General features: G+C 38.1%; 1 long non-coding RNA gene across 1 annotated transcript; it reads right to left on the bottom strand.

Annotated features, from left to right (window-relative positions):
- Positions 1 to 520: 520 nt before the first annotated feature.
- LOC106038373 (uncharacterized) lies at positions 521 to 19,129 on the bottom strand. The gene is made up of 5 exons (XR_001208559.3): positions 18,555 to 19,129; positions 7,535 to 7,667; positions 6,990 to 7,102; positions 6,446 to 6,517; positions 521 to 3,515 (listed from the first exon to the last, which is right to left on the bottom strand). It is a non-coding gene; the product is annotated as an uncharacterized lncRNA (long non-coding RNA).
- Positions 19,130 to 20,285: the final 1,156 nt, after the last annotated feature.

Genomic DNA, 20,285 nt, shown 5'->3' with positions numbered 1-20,285 from the left:
CATCCTAATCCAAAACATAGCACCCTACCAGCTACTATGAGCTACTTAACTCTGTCCTAACTGGAACCAGGACAATAGGTAATAAATCTTTATGACAAACTTTATGTACAGTTGCTACAGATGACAACATTCAGCATTTTTTCTTAATAACAGTCTTAATGAACACCTATATAGATGGAATGAGCTTGGTATTTATGTAAACAGTAACAGAAGGACTTCTGTAACCTAGGTCAGGAGAAATGTATTGTTTTTTACTTTTGATACAAAAGGAATATCAGAATGCCATATGTACAAGATGTAGTATATGAATTATATTTTCATTATTTCTGACTGAAGCAAAAGGCTATGTATGTAACTTTATGCTCTTGATCCCTTAGGACTTTGAGATTGCCACTGCTGCTGTCATTCGAAATACAAATGCTATTTCAGATCTAAGATCCCAATCCCTTTTTGGAGGAAGTATTTTGGAAGTTTCCAACCCACTTACCTAGCAGGGATATTTTTAATGAAATAAGGCCGACAGATAAAAATTGCATGGGGAATTGGAAGTTCTTACAGCACCCAGAGAAATTCACATTTCCCACCTCTGGTTCCTATATTCTAGTTTGCCAAGCTAGTGTTGTAATACACATCAGGAAGGGGAATAACGCTAATTTTGAATAGAAATCTGCACCCTTCGAACTTACTATTTCAAGTTTCTCTGTAAAGAATGAATGGCTCATATGATTTGATTCTACAGGCAGCTGAAAGTAAAATCTGTTCTGTCATGCTTCGTTGTAAATGACAATGCTTATAATATCTCTGTAAGGTGCAATTTTTACACGTCAATAGAAAGTTGATATTCATAACCTAAGCAATAATTATCCTTTGTAAATGCTCTTTGTTTTGGCTGCCACTTTTATTAAGACTGTTTCAATTCACCATAACCAGGCTCTAGAAAAAAAAAAAAAATGCAACTCTTTACTCTGATGGAAAGGAGAGAAAAACGATATTTTTTGTATGAAAAATAAATAAATAAATAAATAAATAAAATGTAAAAAGCAGAGGGTGGGAATGTGATTAATAGTATTAGCCTAGTTCTTGAGGTTTTTTCCTCTGCATAAATTCCTGTTGTTTTGAAAAAGAAAAATGTGTTAACATCAAAGAAGGGGGCATTCTATCTCCTCCATACATTATTTCATTTCTCTCTTGCTCTTTTGGCTGTTTAAGTTACAGAGGATGATCTGTGTAACTGCTTCTTTGTGTGGATTACTTACTGAAAATAATTTGCCTTCTTCAAGAAGGGCAATTAACTTTGATTTATATGCCCTAACTGTAAGGAATAGCATCACATTATTCTGTGCATGTATAAGAACCCATCCACACAGAGCACAAGGAGAGGAAAAATGTAGATACAGAGGGAAGGAATTTCTTTGTAGTTGTCATAGAACTACAGACCTAAAGCCTGGGGACTCTAAGCTGGTATTTTTGGCATTACACATGCAGGTAGCTTTGTCTTGTGTTCTTACATTGTTACATATGGCTCCAAGGGAAAGCATACTCCTTTATTATCCAGTTACTAAGATGTACCTACAGCTACATGGTATTTAAAAGCCAGCTTAAATCTTGCTCTTCCATTTTGTTTATTGCCATGAGTTTTTAGGAAGTAGACACTTACACTCACCCAGAAAACCTGTGCAAACTAAAAGCCCTTTCAATCCAGCAAACAGGATTAGGTAATTGGACCTCTACTGCAAGAAATGGCCTTCTGCTGATCTATAACAAAATATCCCACAATTGGATATATCTTCCACACCCCCGGCTCTCCCCAGCGGGCAGCTTACAATGATGCAGTCATAACAGGTTTGACAACCCTTCTAATCCTATATTGTTTGTCCTTTTTGAGAAGAGAATAAGCTCAAAAAGAAACACCTATTTTGTGCATTACTTACACAGAAGCATAAATAAGTAAATAAATAAAATCCTTTATTTCATCCATCATACAGATTACTGTGCAAGGGTTAATTTAGAATAAACAAAGCATACAAGACAAAATATCTTGATCATTCATCTCTCTAAGATTAACTGCAAGTATATCTCCTGCTGTTTCTCTGATACTAAACCACTGTAAACCTTCCTCTTTTCCTTTTAGGGTATCTCAACTGTCAGATTAGGGGAAAACTTAGCAGAAATATAAGAAGACCAACATTCTGAATATCATTCTTCTCTGATAGGCTATATTTGTAGCTTCTCACAAAATGGCAGCTACCTCTTCTAAAAGTGCCCACTTGTGCTTAATTGGGTCCCACTCCAGAGCAGAGTTAACCATCTCTAAATCTGGAGAAATTGTACTCATTAGTAAAACAGTACTTTAGGAAAGTGACAAGATCAGAATTGAACCAAAACTTCAGTGCAGATATGCACTTTCCATTTCTTCTTATAATGAACATCAAAATATAATACACGAAATTTAATCCAAAATTTGGATATTTATTCTCATCACCTTTAGCTGAAGCACAAAAAAGTACTGTTATGTGTTTCAAAAAAGCCATGCTCCTGAGGTTTTCTTCACACCCCAATCTGGTAGGATGAAGGGGAGCAGAGATGTCTGAAGCACTCAATTAAAAACTCTGCAGATTATTTTCTTCCCCCAACACGATGCTAACCCCATAAAGAGATTCAGGATCAGCCTCTGAATTTTATTTACTTTTCCCACACAAAGTAATTTCTCTGATCACAATAAAGATTCCAGCATCTGCCACCAAATCCTTACTTTCTTAGCTCTTTCTCTTAGCTGAGCCACAAGTCAAGGGTCCTTTTGAAGGACTTCCTAGGTTGTGAGAAAGGCCATAGCATGGGAGATTTGCCCAGCAATATGGTTGTTCATACCCCATAACTCTTCTCCTGACTCATCTGATTCTGATTTGCAACCAATGCTCCTACTGCTGTTGATTAACTCATAATTTTTTTCCATACACAGTCACTTGTTGTTCATTATCATAACTATATGGTTCAACCTCCTGAGGGAAGATAACTCAACAGCATGGTGCTATGCATCACGACTTGTCCACATGGAACAGTTGGGAAGATTCATCTGAATTATCCTTTCAAGTGAATTAGTTGAACCACATTAAAAGCCCAGAACAAATGTGACCTGAATTTGCTTTAGTTGAATTTGCTGCAGAAATGAATTAAGAAAAATTAAATCGGGCCCCTTTTATTTTAAATATGTGATGTTGCAGAGCGGTAATATGGTTTATCTAATGTACTCTAAGTTTATACGTCTGTTAACCTGCACAGGCAAATCTTTACAATCCAAGAATACATACTCAATACAATTTTGCTATAAATGCAAGTTCAGGAATATGGTGGGTTGCTTGATGGTGGGTTGCATAACAGAGCAATCAAAGTACCACTTTCGATTTTCCATCCACAAGCTTCTCCTTTGGATCTTCTGTACAGCCAAACCAGGGACTGAATTCCCAAATTCTAAATGCCCAGATTCTATGACCTCCACCTTCTGAGACCCTCTTCTCCTAGAAAAAAAAATATAAATCAAAACAAACGAACTTCAAAAATGAGAGAAAGCTAACACAAATTGAAGGAATGGAATTCAGCTCAAAGTACACAGAGGCAAAAGAAACACCCTATCATTTCAACAGAAAGCAAAAACAAGGGGATCCTCTCTGTGCTATTTAAGTTAGCATGCAGACCCTTAAAAATCAATGGATGGCCAGAGGGTACAATGTTTTAAAGGAAGACAGGGGTTAGGGGAGAAACATAAGTTATTTTTATACGTATTTTTCAAATTAACAAATATAATCCTCTAGGAAAAACATGAGGTGGTCTGGGAAGGGCTCCAATAAGCACTAGGCAGAAAGCCAGCTTTGACTTGAGACACTTAACGAAATGAAGGAAAAAAAAAAAAAGAAAAAAGAAAAAAAGAGAGAGAGAGATCGGAATCCTTAATGCACTGACGGCAATGATTTCAATCCCAAGTTCATTACAGACAAGAAGAAGTCCCGACTGGCAAGAAGGACTTGGATGCAAAACATCTCTTCCAATGACAAAGTCATCAAAAGCTAAAAGCATCCTTTTGTGACCCCAATGCTTCCAGAAGTAAAGATTCTGGGCTGCAGAGGGAGCTGTACATCCACCCTTTTGGTGAAGCAGTTGATAAGGAAAGATGTCCAAATTACAATGAAATCTCAGAGATCCATTCTTTTCTACAGTGGCAGCACACAGACTCTATAGGTCTCAGTGGATCCTTCCATATTGCTGGCTATGTTTCTACCTGTATTTAATCTGTAGGTTTTCTAACAGCTCTCCTCTTGCTATGTTGAAACTGTTCTGCCTGACATTAGTTTTGTCTCATGTGCAGGTACTGTTTAATCAGAACTGATGCAGTACTTCCATTCTCATTTAGCACAAAACCTGTCCTTCTTCCAAGGTGAAGAGCTGAACAATAAAACAGTAACATGATTTTAAAATCTTGTTAACTAATGACTACACCTTCTTACACATTGCAATAAATTGCTCTGTCGGCACAAAGAATGCCCAAATGGGTATCTGCTTAATTTACCATCAGTACCAAGGAGATAAAAAGTTTAACTGAATACATTATGGCCAAACTCTTCAAAATAAGTTTGATTTTATAGTAATCATATAGTCATACTGTACATACTGATGAGTAATGTTATCACTGCAGTGCATGAATATTACATATATTTGGAATCTGAAAAGGTTTCACAATGACCAGTGAGTCTGTAGAATGTGCAGTGTGCCTGATAATTTCATTAATCTAAACTGATGCTTGATTTAAACAGAAATGGAACAGAGAAGCCAGCTTACAAAAGGCAGTGTTTTTTCCATTTAATAGATAATTAAGCAGACTGAGTGTATATGATTCAACAAATTCTGGTGCAAATATGCCCTTCCTGCACAACACAAGCTGCAGGAGAAAAAGCTAGAAATTCAGTGTGCATATGTTAAACACCTGTCAATGCACCAAAATTTGGGAGTCCCAGTCCTGCATTATAAACAGAATAATACCTAGGAGGATTATAGGTTATGAATAGAAAGTGGCAACTACCTTTATGGTCATTCCAATTTAAATTCATGGTGATTTATGATTTAGATATTTTCATCCAAAGTAAAAGCCTGGCTTGATAACAATGGAGGCAATTTCAGGTCATCAGTACTACAGAAGCAATCCTAACATGCGAGTACTTGAATATGGTCCTGAAGTAGCCCCCATAAAAACCTGGTTGCAATGACATTTATCAAAGAGAGCAGTCCTGACAAGACCTCTGAAATACTGTGCTTCAGCTGAGAACAACTCTTGAGCTTTCCTGGGCTATGCTAAAGCACAAACAGCACATATTTTCAACCAAATATTGCTGGACGTGAAAGGTAATTATTTAGCCATTTTTTGACAATCTGCTTTGAGACAGACCTAATAAGACGCTGAAAGCAATTGTGTGATTATATCAGGAAAAACACGCAAATAAATACTCTAGAAAAATTATTAATGAAGTAGAAGAGACATTGCAGCTGGACTGTCTCTGAAAGCTTATTTCTCAAGGTCCCTGCCTTGCCCAGTTGTTCTTTAAAGTCACTCAGCAAGACTCTGTTTTGACCAGAGATCACAGAAGACTGATTTACAGTTCATTTTTTCCCTTTCATCTCAAAATCTATTTTCCAGGTTACCTTAGTCCCAGTACTCTTTAAGATCGTTCAGAGAATAGACAATGTAGAATATATAAATTCTGACTACTAAACATAAATATAGATCATCATGAGAAAATCAAGCAATTAAAAAAAAAGGAATTAGAAATGCAAACATTTGACATACACATTTAAATATCAGAACACTGCGATGAGTTTTTACCCTGACTTACGTGTGTGCAGTGAAGGGAATAAACACGGACAAAGATAAATACTCCCTCGCTTCAGTCAAACATAATACCTTCTAGAGACTGGTAAGTAAAAGTCTCTGAGGGCATCTGAGTCCTAAATTTGGTTTCTCTGGGGAATTGTCATCTCCTTGGCTTGTACACCTTTAAGTAAGTCAGACGTGGTATGGACCTTTAGAAACCACAGCTTATTTCTAGTTCAAAGAAACGTGGAGGAAACAACTTTGGTTTCTTATCTATTAGCCTTGAAAACACCATCTTGGGGTTCTTCATCATGCCTTGAGTTTGAGAAAGAAGAAAAAAATGCAGCTCAAGAATAAAATTCAGGTTTTGTATGTTCCAATTAACTGAGAGCAACAGCAACACAAGTTGGTGCTGTACTGTGTTGCTTCAAGAGAAAGCTAATTGCTCTGTTGCTATCAGAAGTAACATATGCAGCATATATATGGTAGATGTTGATCAGTGCTGCTCTGATGGGCAGTAAAGGCCATATTTTTATGTGACTCTACTAGAAAATGCCAGAAATAATGAACAGAATAGTATAACATTACCTTAGTATACAAGAGAGTTCAAAGGCTGTTCCTACTTTCCAGTTATTTCAGGAGCTACAGAAGAATAAATCTCTAAGAGAAGAAAAATGATTCAGTTGTTCAGCAAGAGAAACAAGACTTTTTTTTTTTTTTTTTTAAATGTGTGGACCATATATTTCTACTAAAAATGCTAGGTATTTTCAGGGCTAGTTATTGGCTAAAGAGCACAGAAGAAATACATTGGAAAGTATTTTAAGGTTGTCCTGTTTGAGGCTGGGAGAAGTAATATCTCAGTTTGCCTATAAATTTCAATCATCTTCTTTCTAGGAACATGTATAGGACTTATCACCAAGGTATCTTGGCAGTTAAATAGCCATATGTCCATAACGTTCTCACAATTTTGCATACAAATGCTGTAATTCTCTGAATTCTCTGACAATTTCTGAACTCACATTTAAGACTATGGGTCAGCAATGCTCTCTTTATTGAGGTGGAACAGAAACACAGCCACTGCTTTTACTTGTGCATGCATGTGCATATGTGTTTCTGTCACCATCATACATACCCAGGCGGTGAGGATAACTGGGAAGAAGGTGCTTATCCACAACTGTACCATCTTTCAGAGAGAAAAATCCCTGGTTGCAAGGTACTCCTGCTCTGTCTTTGAGCATTTACACACTGGGAGCAGTAGAGAAGGGGGAAAGATGAAGATCAAGCTAATAGAAGAGAGTTTCTTCCATTTCTCTCCTTAATCTGCCATCTCCACTGATGGCAGATATGTGCTGTTTGAGTACCCACCCATTGTTTCTCCACACCCCATCTCTTTCTACACTAACCATAGTCCTTAAAGCTAAAGTAACTAATGCTCTCTCTCTGGCCCAACAAGCCACCCTCTGTACAGTAGGAATTTGCTTTAGTTACCTCAGAAACTAACAATCTGACAATGAAAATTTCTAGTCTTCTGCCAGGCCTCCTCGCACCAGCAACATTTGCTCCTGATCTTAGTTGTCATTACAAAGCTTTCCTAGGCTGGAGACTTTCACCTCTTTGCCTGAAAGTTACAAAACCAAAAACAAACAAACAAACAAAACCAGACACAAAACCACTTACACAACCATGCCAGCATGGTCATCAGTCCCTCGCTTTGGGGCTTCCTTGCAGGAACATCTCTATCATGAGTCCGACTACTGCTGCTGAAGCAGGGGAAATCAGGGCAGGTTACAGCGACACACTCTCTGCACACCTGGTAAGTGACAAATCAGGGAATTAGGCTCAGAACCCAATGGCTAATTTACTGCCAAGGAGATTGAAGTGGGGCCCAGAGACTGCTCTTTTATTAGTATTCCAGATCTTGCCACTTTGCTCTTTACTGTGGCTGGGCAGGTGCTCTGCAGCTGCTGCTGCTCCACATGAGGAAGCAAATATTCTGTCTTCTGTGTCCCAGAAGAAGAAAATGTAGCCTATGAGACATAAAAAGAGATTTCCTGTGGCCTCTGTAGAAACTGGGAATAACTTAATGGTACACTGGTTAATAAGCTGGGAGAGAGAAAGAGCAGTGGAGCACTGAAAAAAAAAAGATCCCATGCATCTAACGTATTTCTGGAAAATGATCGCTTTCCCACAAGACATATGATAACAACTGCCTTAACTGACTGTATAATGCCCCTTCACAGAGACAAGGCCAATCTATGTGATGGATGACACTAAGCCCAGAAATGCGTGAATGTTCTCCTTGGGCCATGAAGCAATAATGTCTCTGTGCTAGAGTTACTGCCACTATTAAGAGTAGGTGCAATGTATTAATTATATTCATAGCAGAAACAGAAGCACCGGCTGAGGCACAGAAACATAATAGTATTGAGACTGTCATCTCCCAGTCCAAACTCCTCTAATTAAGTCCCAGCTGATGTGTCCTGTTCAAGTCTTTAGTCTTAATTTCAGGGGGGTGGCAGGGGCTGAGGTAGAAAATGAAAGCAAAAAAAATGCAGTTAAAGTCCTATCCAAGTAAGAAAGGCGAGACATTTAGGAGGATTTGGGGGGATTTTCATTTTGATCTGAAGGGGTTGGTTGGTTGATTTTTTGTCTGGGAATTGTCTGCTGCCCTATTTTGAAATTGACTGACAGTATTCACACTCTAGAATGCAACTGACTCTGAAGCTAGACAGGACTTGCTGCCTTTTAGGCTCACTTCACACATTATAACCCAAGACTTGCAGAAGAACAAGAGCACAGGAAAAATCGTGTCATGAAAGTAATGTTATAGCCCAGCACCAACAGAAGGGTTTGGTATCATGGCACCTTTTGGGGCTATTGTATTTCCAGTTCCCGGAGTGGAATACATTAAAAAAAAAAAAAGTGTCTGTTTCTCTGTCTCCTCTCTGCCACTCTCCCTTTTTCTTTTGGTTTGTTGCTGATGTTTTCTTTGGTGGTAGTGGTTGTGTTGGTGGTGGTTTTTTGTTTTGTTTTTGTTCAGTTGTTTTTGGTTTTGTTTGATTTGGTTTAATGGTACAAATGATCTATAAGTTCCTTCTGCATGACGTTTCAAATGAATTATTCATTTTAAGCAAGTAAAAAGAAGGCTCCAAAGGCAAAACTGGAAAAATTTTAAATCTACCTTTTACGTCTACATTCTGAATTAAATTTCAGATTATTTTTTTTCTCCCAAACTAAAAGCTTCAACCTGCTACTGATTACTTTGCTTCAAGAGGAAGAAGTTAGAAATTCCAATCCTTCTCCTCCTCCTTATTCTTCCCTTTGCTGACAGACTACATGGAAAAAAAAAAAAAAAGAAATTAATTACAAAGGCAGACATACTTGAAAAGAAGAAATCACAGTATTTGGACAGATACTTTTTTTTTTTTTTTTTAATATTTTCATTTCATTTCTGTTTGCCCGAGTATATATTTCATTCACCTACCTTGCTGTTTGTTTCCTTTTTTAAAAATTAAACTAGTTTTCTTGTAGATTTATATATTTAATTTTCTTGGTAGGGGTGGGGAGTAGGGGGGATTGTTGAAGAAATCGTTAGTCAATGGTTTATACAATTGTGATTTCATTTTCCTAGGTTATTAAAAACTAATAACATGTCATTTAATTAGACTAGATGATGAGAATCTACTAAAAAATTGGAAATAGACTTAAAACTGCCTATCTTCTTCCTCACTATCAAGCAAGACTTTATAACAAATAATTATTCCTTATAACTGAATTTAATAATTACAAAGGACCTCATTCTTCATTATATTCACCATAGCTATACCTGTTTCCGTAAGTTCTCATTTATTTGTACCAAGAGTACTATTAAATATAGTATTAATTTATCTGAGCAGGGTATGGAAAGAAGTCCTTAGAGGGTATTATTGGTAATGGTCTGAAACAAAGCTTTTTGCTTATCCAGAGAATAAGCCTCTATGAGAGCCCACAGTATTAACTCTAACAACACCCCATCACAGCACTCTAAAGACCTGAGCAAGGGTACAAGGTGTGAGGTGAAAGAGCCATTCAGTGACCATGTCCATTCAAAGCACAGATCTTGTGCTGAGTCTTGAACTCAGATGACAATTACTGTCAGATGGGACATGGACCTCTTTCCCTAAGGAAATGAACCGAGACCTCCATTTTATTTCACATAGCCTATTTAAAAGCCACTAGATAATAACAGCCTTCAGTCACTGCCAACCCATGGTGAATTTAAAATAGTGACTTAGATGGGAAAGGTTCTATGTCATAACCCTCTAGGCATATGGTCCCTCTATCATGCCATTTATTAGGAAGCTTGGCCCTGGCATTACATTTTTTTGTACCATAATATTTCATGCTATATTGTCCAAGGTTAATAAAGCCTCATTAACAGTTGCTGGTAGACCCCATAAAGATCTCCAAGATTTAATTTCACAATAATGGCAAAGAACCTCACAATTTATTTTTCCCCATCCAATCTCAAATGCCCTACAGCAAAGGCTTAAATGTGGAAGAGAAGGGAAGAAAAAAAAAAAAAAAAGCTATCAGTTGAGGAAAAGTCAAAAGTAGCAATGGTCTCCAGGTCACCATTAGTTATGGAACCATTTGTCATGCATAAGATATTGGCTAAAAGTGCCCTTCTTCTCTTAATCACTTAGAGATCTCAGGAGGGAGTGTATAATCCTCCCAGAAATGTAAGAGGAAAAAAAATATACTTGTATGTCTTAACTCTTCATTTAAGGAATTCACATTTATCTTTAAAAGCACTGAGAAAACACTGTCCTGCAGAAATAGACATGCAGGTTGTAAAATGAGGAGAGGACAGAGAAAAAAGACACTCTAATGTAAAGTAAATGTTTTCTTCAAGCACCAGATGATTCATTCTGGGAGCATGTCTAATATTGTTTCAAGAAAAAAATCTGACTCAAAGACAATGATTTTGATTTGTTGCAAACGTTGTTGCAAAATTCCCATTGGCTTGACTTGAACCAGAATTTCATCTTTGACCCCACTCAGCTTTCTGTAGTCCTCTGAACTTCTGAAAACTAAGCGACCTTTCTCTCAAGATCTTCTTTTATACAGTCACAAAGACCTCTGCCTTGGTGCTTTTATGTTTGAATTCTAAATGTCACTAAAAATTGCTGAAAGAAGTATGTTCTTCCAAAAGAATAAGGTTCTCTAAGCACTGGGGGTTGGCTTGTTTTCTTTTGTTAAAAAAAAAAAAAAAAAAAAAGTGGCTTCTTATAGGGCTCTTCAGTATTGGGAATACAGTAGAAGTTCATCACTCCTTTCTTAACTTGTTTAATGGCAGAACAGCTCTGGAACGTTCAGCAAAGAAAATAAGGTAATATATCAGATGAAGAGAGTTCTTAAAGTCTGGTATTAAAGAAACACATTAGGACTTTCAAAAGGAATAAAACAGATATAGCTGAAGGATTGTGCCAACAGATCATGGCAGGAATAAGATGCTAGTATGTTCTTATTATCTATATAAATGAGGAGAGCAGTATACCCAGCGTCCACCTTTGACACATGGCAAAACTTTCCTCTGTATGCATACAAAATTCTGAAAAAAAAAAATAATATATATATATATATGCAACATATCTTCACCAGAGAATTTGCAATCCAAATAAATGAAACACACAAAGGAGTGGAAGACAGGAGAAAGGTTGAGCAGCAAAATGATTTGTCCGAGATCACAACCCTAGCAGACACAGAAGGAACTTGAAACCTCCTGGCTCCTATTCTACACTAAATCTAGAGGAGAAGGGGTCAGGTCTAGTTTGATTTTCTTCCATATAGTCATGCCTCTTCACCTCTCCCCTGCTCCTGTCCTACTCCTCAAAATTTGTGCAAAGATTGAAATTATAAAGCAGAACAGGTAAGCATTATACTGTTTAGAACAACAGTGTATATCAGTGTATATCTTATTTCTGTAATACAGAATTGTGATTAAAGAATTGTAAAACATCTATTCCCTCAGTTTTACACTTACAAATGGCCAAGCACAATTTCAGCTTTATATCCTAAAAATGAGCGGAAAGACTGTAGGTTTCCATATTACTCCCCATTTGAATTTAGGCAGCACAATTAATATTACATATGTTCCACACATTCTTTCTTGTTTATTCATAATTTACCAGTATGTGAATTTTCAAGGGTGGCAAGATAGGAAATCTGCCTCAAAGAGAAGAATTTAAGGAATTGATCAGGTTATTATTAGTCTTTCATATTCATAATTTTCTCTCTTCTGAAGTAACTATAGCTAGCTTCCCCTGTAAACCATCAATTGAAAATACTTGATTTTGAGCTGCAGAAAAAAAAAAAAAGATAAAGATAAAAAAATACACATCCATCAGCCACATCAACCGCTTTAAATAAGAGAAGTGGGATGTATTTCATGTTGAAGCCAAGGAAGAATTGAAGCATCAAGGGTAGCCCTTTCTAATGTCTATTCATTTATCTGCAATTCTAACATGATGCTGAAATCTCAAGGATCAAATATTTGTCATGAAGAGATATCAGTATGAAATCACACACATAAAAGGGAATAGATTTCCAGTAATACCCAGGTTATTGCCACTCCTCTATCACAGGAGATACATACCTAAAATCCAAGTGAGGTAAGGGAGAAGTTGCAAATGCACATGTAAGCCTGTAAAATCCTGGGATACATGAACATGTTTGGCTGGATGTCCCACACAGGAGATTTACTTTCAGGCAGTGACCTGAGGAAGACCTGGGCACTCACAGAGCTGCCTAACACTCAAACATTTTTAGTTTTTGTTTTGTTTTTTTTTTGTTTGTTTGTTTGTTTTTACTTTGACCTTGTGGAGAATTAAGGTTTCCTTTGGGAAATTTAAAAAAAAAATAAAAAAAAGGAAAAAAATAGTGAATGAATTTTCAATGTTTAGCATCCCAATAGGCAACATCAAGAAAAATACTGTTTTGAACTGACTTTTTCGGACTCCAAATGGTGGGGAAGGTACATGTTCTCAGTAGAAGTACAATACATGTTCCTCTCCTCCTCCCTTCACTCTGCCCTCTCAGCACACAACTTCTCCAAATTCCCGCTGAAGAAAAAGAAAGTGGGTTTCCCATCCTCCAGTAAAGAAAAGCAGGAAAAGGGATGAAGAATTAAAAGCAATGTGTATGCTGTTAAGTGAAGACATATGTGATCTGCTCTGCCCACACTGACATGATTAGCAGCAAGGCAATTCAAATCCAGAAACTGCAGAGGCACATCAGCTTGGGTTCAGAGCTGTGATCGTATGTGATGCCTTTCAACATGTTCACATTTCTCTTGCACTGCTTATTCTTGCTCCATCCCTTTGGAAAGATTATCCAGGGTAGTTACTTGCAATAGCAGGGGTTTAGACTCAGTGACCCAGAAGGTCCTTTGGTCTGAAGCTCCTCTAATTCCCTCTCGCCATTCTCCATAAGCTGTGGTTTTCCAAGTAATAGCACAATCGACCTTTCCTTACAACAACATCTCGTATTGAAAGCAGAAATATTTGTCTGTGTCCTAGCACTAAGTTGTACTACAGTGACTAAGCAAATTAGCATACTGTTTGTGCACAAGGACACTACAGGAAAAAAAGGGAACTGGCACCCAACAAAAGAGTTTTATCTATGAAATATTTTATTTTAGACTATTAGGTCTGGTTTTAAGTTACATTTTAACCATAAACATGGGAGAAGCTGCCCCAGATGGTGAATGTAAAACGTGCTGTAAATTTTAATGAAGCAAATAAGTCACTAATAACCATAATGCCAACACTGCTGTGTTTTTTGTAGATGTTAATAAAGCAAAATTTAAAAGGAGCATGCAGCATTCAAATAAGTGCCTAAGACGACTAATATAATTTGCTAATTCAGCTATTCACACTTTGATTGCGCAGCCCCTGGTCATCTGCTCAAGTACAGCTGCTTCATGTAAAAACAAATTAAGAAAAGTTTTATTGTCCACCAGATGTCCCAGCTTGTAATACTTACTGCTATATTTCAGGTCACCCAAAGTTCAGGCACATTTAGAAATCAATTGTTTTTGGATGACCAACCTTGTGACAGTGGTTGAGTCACTTGGGCCCTGAGTTTCAGCCCACCAGGAGGTGGAGAAGCTCTTTTGTAGTGAAAGGAATGTGCTTTCATGTTATGAATATCATAGGCACCCAAAACAGGTAATTACTAAAATAGCTCCAGGGAAGATCTGGAAAGAGCTGCAATGGGAAGAATTGTGACAGCATACACCCAGCCCCATAAGACCATTGGCACAGCCCTACAGAGATTGCTTTTTTTCCTTAAAATGGATTTTTTACTATTATTTAAGAAAAGTCATCAAAGCACAGGCACAGCACCCACTGCTATTCTGCACCATCACTCTCACTGCTCTGGATATAGCCCATATATACAGGGCAGCCTGTGCCTCTCCCTAAATCCCATGTAAAAATCAATGCAGCAGAGTTAATCACCTGTAGCTCAAACATCTTGTGTCATGGAGACCTAATGGTCTTCTGTGTATTGCAGGTTTGAAATCAGCAGGCAACATTTTGTTTATGGATTTTGCAGTGCTGATGTCTAGGTAAAGGATGGATGGAAGTGAAGGAGGGCTTGTTTCTACAAACACCTCCTCCTCCAGAGGACAACAGTGAATGGAAGGAACCCGTGCAGAGCCAGGAACCATTGCCAGAGGTATGTCAAAGGCAAAGCTGTAGCACAGACCCCAGCACCAGGTTCTGATTAGGATGAATTGAGAAAGCTGGCGATCTTAAGCAAGGGTGCACCACAATCAAAATACTGTGCCTCTACCACACAAGGTACAAAGCAACCTGAAACTTCCCAAATGTGCCAAGATGTTTCAGAGCAACTTTTTCTTCAGTGGGACCTGAGCAGCCTGTCTTAGCAACACAAGCATCTGTTTCTCACCTTCTACAATGATTTGCAAGCAGCAATATCTTGACAGGAATATCTTGCCAGGAATAACATTGTGCTACTATACATAATTTACACAGTGCTGCAGAAGACAGAAAAAATTTACATTTTTTCAGACATCTACCTCTCAGTGTAAGGTTCTCAGCACATTGAATTTTTGTAACTGCATGCAGCCAGCCTTACATGAGGCTTAAACTTGCATTGCAATTAATAGACCAGTCACTTGATCAAAATATTTTCTACTTGACCTTCACGACTGTTAGCCCTAAAACAGAAGGGGAAGAAAAGAATAAATAAATAAATAAATAAAGCAGATTAGTCAGCTACTTATGAACTTCAGATAAAAACAAAATTCTTCTACAAAAAAGGTAGAAGAAGAGGACAGAGGTGCAAGGAAAGTGAGGGACAAGAGGAGACAGGAAATAGCAGTTCTCAGCAGAGTCAGGGTAAGAGAGCAGGGAGCAGGTCAGGAGAGAGACTTTGTGCCTCATAACCATCAAGTCTGCCATATTCTATGGAGGTCCAAGCATCAGGCTTTTCAACCTAGAGTAATGTTTACATTGTGCAGCCTCTGTGAGGACAAAGGTGAGCCCAAACTATTTAGTGCCAGGATGGCACCAGGGCTGCCGTGGAAACCAGCCTTGGTTGCAATCACTCCACCTTTGTTGACTGGCAGCAACATGAAACCAAGAGCCACTTCGGGCCTTCGTACAGGCTCATGCAGACTAATCCTCTCAGGGGTCATCCTAATGAATTAGTAGTTACTGGATTAGGCAGGAGAGAGACTGCAGCTGAAAGCTAACCAAGACTCTTCTTATATCTGTGTTTCTAAGCATTTGTTTTAGTTTCAGCTATCAAAAGATTTTTTTTCCCTTTTTAATCATCTGCTTCACTGATGTCCTATTGATTTGAATAACAGCTTTTCTGAAGAAATATAAAATTGGATTCTATCTTTCTAAGACTCAGTGTCAATTTTAGGTTATTGCCAGCTCTTACAGTTGCATTGTGAGGCAGAAAATAACAGGTATTTTTCAAGCCGCAAGGACTAGAGTCCTGGGATTATACAACTGAAAACAATATTTGATCCAAATCTAATGGCTCAGAAGGCAAATGCAAGGATACCAAGATTATTTGTCAAGTCCCATTTTTAGGCCAATTTCAGGAATTTTTGAACATTAAGGGTTGAATGTATTGCCAATATTATTGCCAATTCCTTAAAACCAAATTTGTCCCCTCTGGTGTTTCAGTCATACAAACAGCACTGTATTCGCAGACAGACAGTGTTTACACTTTCAGTAACAGATTTTGTTATCTAAGCTGACATACAAGCAACTGTTAGCTCATTGAGCTTCTTTGAGCATTTATCATAAAAAAGTAAAACTTTTTATTATTTTTCTAATGCATACAATTAGAAGTCACCCTTTAATATCCATTGTCATAGTTTGAATTATCCATTATATAGATTATTACTAAACACCTACCATTGGTTCTCATTTCATTTGCAGTTTCAGTAAAGGCTTAATTCTCCTATCTCAGTGGAGTTAGGTTTTGCTTGCACCAGTACAAAGTAAGAATTAGGACCTCCACTTTCTAGCCTATTTCAGCAGGTCCAGGTCTGATCTTCGCCAAAGTCCACAGAACTTAGAGTCACACACAGGTACCTTCAGGAAAAGGCAGCCTGAATCAGATTCTTAGCTGTCAGGCATCTGGTGAAAGCAGTAAATCAAAACTGATAGTTTCAGTTAGGTTCCATCTGAGCATCTCACCCATATGGGTATGAGTGAGCAGCAGAGCAGGGAAAGTATGAAAACCTTAAGAAGTCAATACAATGTATGGGCAGGATGATGCAACTTTTTCCTAAAGCCCCGCCCCGCCTCCCCCTCTTTTGTTCCTTGCTGCTATTTCTAATAAAGGTTTTTCCTCTAGATTTAAAAATTCTCTGCAGCCTACATAACAGTAGCTAATACTTTTTCTTCAACTAACTATAGTCCCCAAGCCACAGTACTGGTTTAAGAATCTCAGCCCAAATACAGAAATATGGCTTGATATTCAAATTAGTACAAATGTATTAGCATATGTTTTAAACTCTTGGGAATTTTGTTCTGAAGAGGTTTTTGTCATCTGAAGCTAAATATAGATTTGAATTCTGGGAACACCTTTGCTGACTCTGATCTGACCGGAAGACTTCCAGGTTGGATTTGTTTCAGAGATCTAGACCTACTCCTTTCTTGTAAATATATAAGTGAGAAAGAGATAAAAGTAATATTCAAATCTGAAAAGTAAATATATAAATCTAGAAACAGAAAACCCAAACAGAAGAAAAATGGACAAATTAATATATGGGAGGACTGCTGATGGATAAGTCTGAAGTGCACTTTCAGATTTCCCTTAAATCTAAAGTGCAGGGAAACTTCTGATGATGTTTCATCATCAGAAATCTATAAGTACATTTGTCTTTTTACAGTCAGTGCTCTGACTGTGATATAAATGTGTATATATCTGTAACGTAATGTAATGATTCTCTTCCTTCCCCTGATTCTCACCCTTTACAGATACCTAGCAATATGTACAGGGTTAGACAGATACTTCCAAAAATTGAGTGTGCAGGGTCTATGGAACACAACAGGAAAAAAAAAAAAAAAGCATAGGCAAAGGTTTGGAAATTAGTGCAACACAGGTGAAATTTGCTCTTGCAGCTACTGCAGATACAGTAGAGGTTGCTGTATATGGACATTACCATCTAGAGGTCCACGTATCTGTTGCTATGTACCGTGATACAATGTGTATCCAGTTATGTGCTATCTGTCTGTCTTCTGTATAGATCACACATTCCAGTTCATTCATCTACTGAGCACCCTCAGAAGAAACAGATGTATCATCATTTTCTCAGAGATACGGGAACTGTAGCAAACATAATTTAAGGCCTCCATCAGACTGTTTTTCATAAAAAATAAAAATAAAATAAAATAAAATAAAAATCCTCATAAATATTAAAAAGGTAAAAAGCAGAAACAAAAACATACCAGAAGTGCAAACAGTAGGATCACTGAGATGCAGACTATTTAAATGAATTCACATTTGACTGAAAACCCAGGTTTATTCACTTTGATGCCACTTATAGCAGCTTCCATGATCATTTTATTTTTATCTTTAATTTTTAATTCCAACAAGACATACTACTCTTTAAATTAAAAGATTATCTATCATTCCAACCTTTCAAAAAAATGTATGCATCTAAACCTAGAGTGATTCTGAAAACTTTACGTTAAGTATGAATCCATAGCAGAAAAAGCTAGACGGACCAGTAGAAAAACAAGCTTATAAATGCTACACATAATTTAAGTCTATCCATAACTAGTGTGTTTAAAAGTTGACTAATGAAACCCATTTCATTTAAGTAAGATGGTCTCCTTTTGCATTATGTGTCTGCTTACTATTCTTGGCCTGCTTGGGCAATACTCTGTTAAAATCCCATTTTAAAACCCATGCTTGTTAGATGATATTTTAATGTAGTCAGTATTCATCTCCAGAGTTTTTCCTATGAAAGAACTGTGTCTGTTCTGCAAAGATAAAGCAAGAACACACAGAGATTCAAAACCTCTCACAGGGGGACAGAGGTTCAATGCTAACATTTCTGTTCTCTGTGCTTCTTCATTAAGCAGTCTGTTAATTAAAAGCCCTTTTTTGGGTTTTGTTTGACAGAAGCAAAGCATTTGATCTGCTAAACCCTTTATACCTGGTCAGATGATCATCCCTCTCATCCTCCATCACCAAGAGACCACCTGGAATCCTCCTCAAACACCAGTTCTGCTTTGGCGTCCACAGGGATATTTGCACAGCGTGAATTTATATTAGCTAATACAGCACATTTACCTCACCTCCCACCTTCACTTTGTCAGAAGATGTCTTTTCACCTGCAGTAGGATATTAACAGCCACAGGGAAACTTTTTTCTGGCCTTGTCTGTGCAAGGTGGTGCAAGTCACAATCTAAGCACAGCTGGGCAACTGCTGCCCAAACATTAATACCTGTGATAGATGAGTTTATTTGAAGGTTCTATTAGATATTAACGACTGGCTCAAAACACCTGTTTCACCACTGCCACAAGAAGGTCATCTGACTGGTGAAACACCAACCATCACTCATCGGCCAAGCATTTATAATTGGCTAATTGTTAACTTTTAGAACTACTACTCTGCTCTTTCTGTTTATGTACCAAGCCTTAAGAAATGGGGAGCAGAGGGGCACACATTTAAGTCACCTGATGGTGAACATATGCCAATATTTACTTGTACTTTCCGATGCTGTTCCTGTTCCCCTCAAATGCAAGCAGTTGCAAGCAGAATAAAAGAAAATCAAATGAAACTGTCCAGCTGACTTTGCTATGTACTTCTAGAGATGCAGCCTTCTTCACAAGCATCTGTAAAGACAGGAATCATTCTACATAACTTAATTCATTAGAAGCTAAACACCTAGTGTCACTTGTCAAGGCTGACTGTGCCGCACCTCGAGTACTGTGTTCAGTTTTGGGCCCCTCGCTACAGGAAGGACATGGACGTGCTCGAGCGAGTCCAGAGAAGGGCGACCAAGCTGGTGAGGGGTCTGGAGAACAAGTCTTACGAGGAGCGGCTGAGGGAGCTGGGCTTGTTCAGCCTGGAGAAGAGGAGGCTCAGGGGCGACCTCATCGCTCTCTACAGTTACCTGAAAGGAGGCTGTAGAGAGGTGGGGGTTGGTCTATTCTCCCACGTGCCTAGTGACAGGACGAGGGGGAATGGGCTAAAGTTGCGACAGGGGAGTTTTAGGTTGGATGTTAGGAAAAACTTCTTTACCGAAAGGGTTATTAAGCATTGGAACGGGCTGCCCAGGGAGGTGGTGGAGTCACCATCCCTGGAGGTCTTTAAAAGACGTTTAGATGTAGAGCTTAGGGATATGGTTTAGTGGAGTACTTAGTGTTAGGTCGGAGGTTGGACTCGATGATCTTGACGTCTCTTCCAACCTAGAGAAATCTGTGAATCTGTACATCAAGTTGGCATGCTAAAAGGTGATTCATTCCTCTTATCTTAGCATGGGACTAGAAGTGCATCTCTGTCTCTGAACTTAATATAGAAACACCAGACTCAGCTAATCTGTGGATGGCTAAAGATAGCAAGGTTGAATCCCTTCTTCAGCTCTGTTGTGTAGACCAGCTGTGATCCAAACCAGCTGCATCAAATCCAGTCTCAGCCACCAGAAAATACAGGTGACCTTGGCTCTCATTCAAAATCATTTTGTTCTCTTAATTTATTAAGTGAAAGTCAAGATGACAATTAGAGGAGCAATATTACCAGATACTACAGCAACTCCAAAAGGAACCATGTATACAGTCTGGGAACAGGCAGGCTCCTCAAGGGTTGAATGACCAACAAAACTCAGAAGGAACTCAGAAGGCCAACTGCATCCTAGGCTGCATCAACAGAGGAGAGGCCAGC

The sequence above is a fragment of the Anser cygnoides genome, chromosome 2 (assembly GCF_040182565.1).
Source record: "Anser cygnoides isolate HZ-2024a breed goose chromosome 2, Taihu_goose_T2T_genome, whole genome shotgun sequence".
Lineage (NCBI taxonomy): Eukaryota > Metazoa > Chordata > Aves > Anseriformes > Anatidae > Anser > Anser cygnoides.
This window is presented reverse-complemented; position numbering and strand designations above follow the sequence as displayed.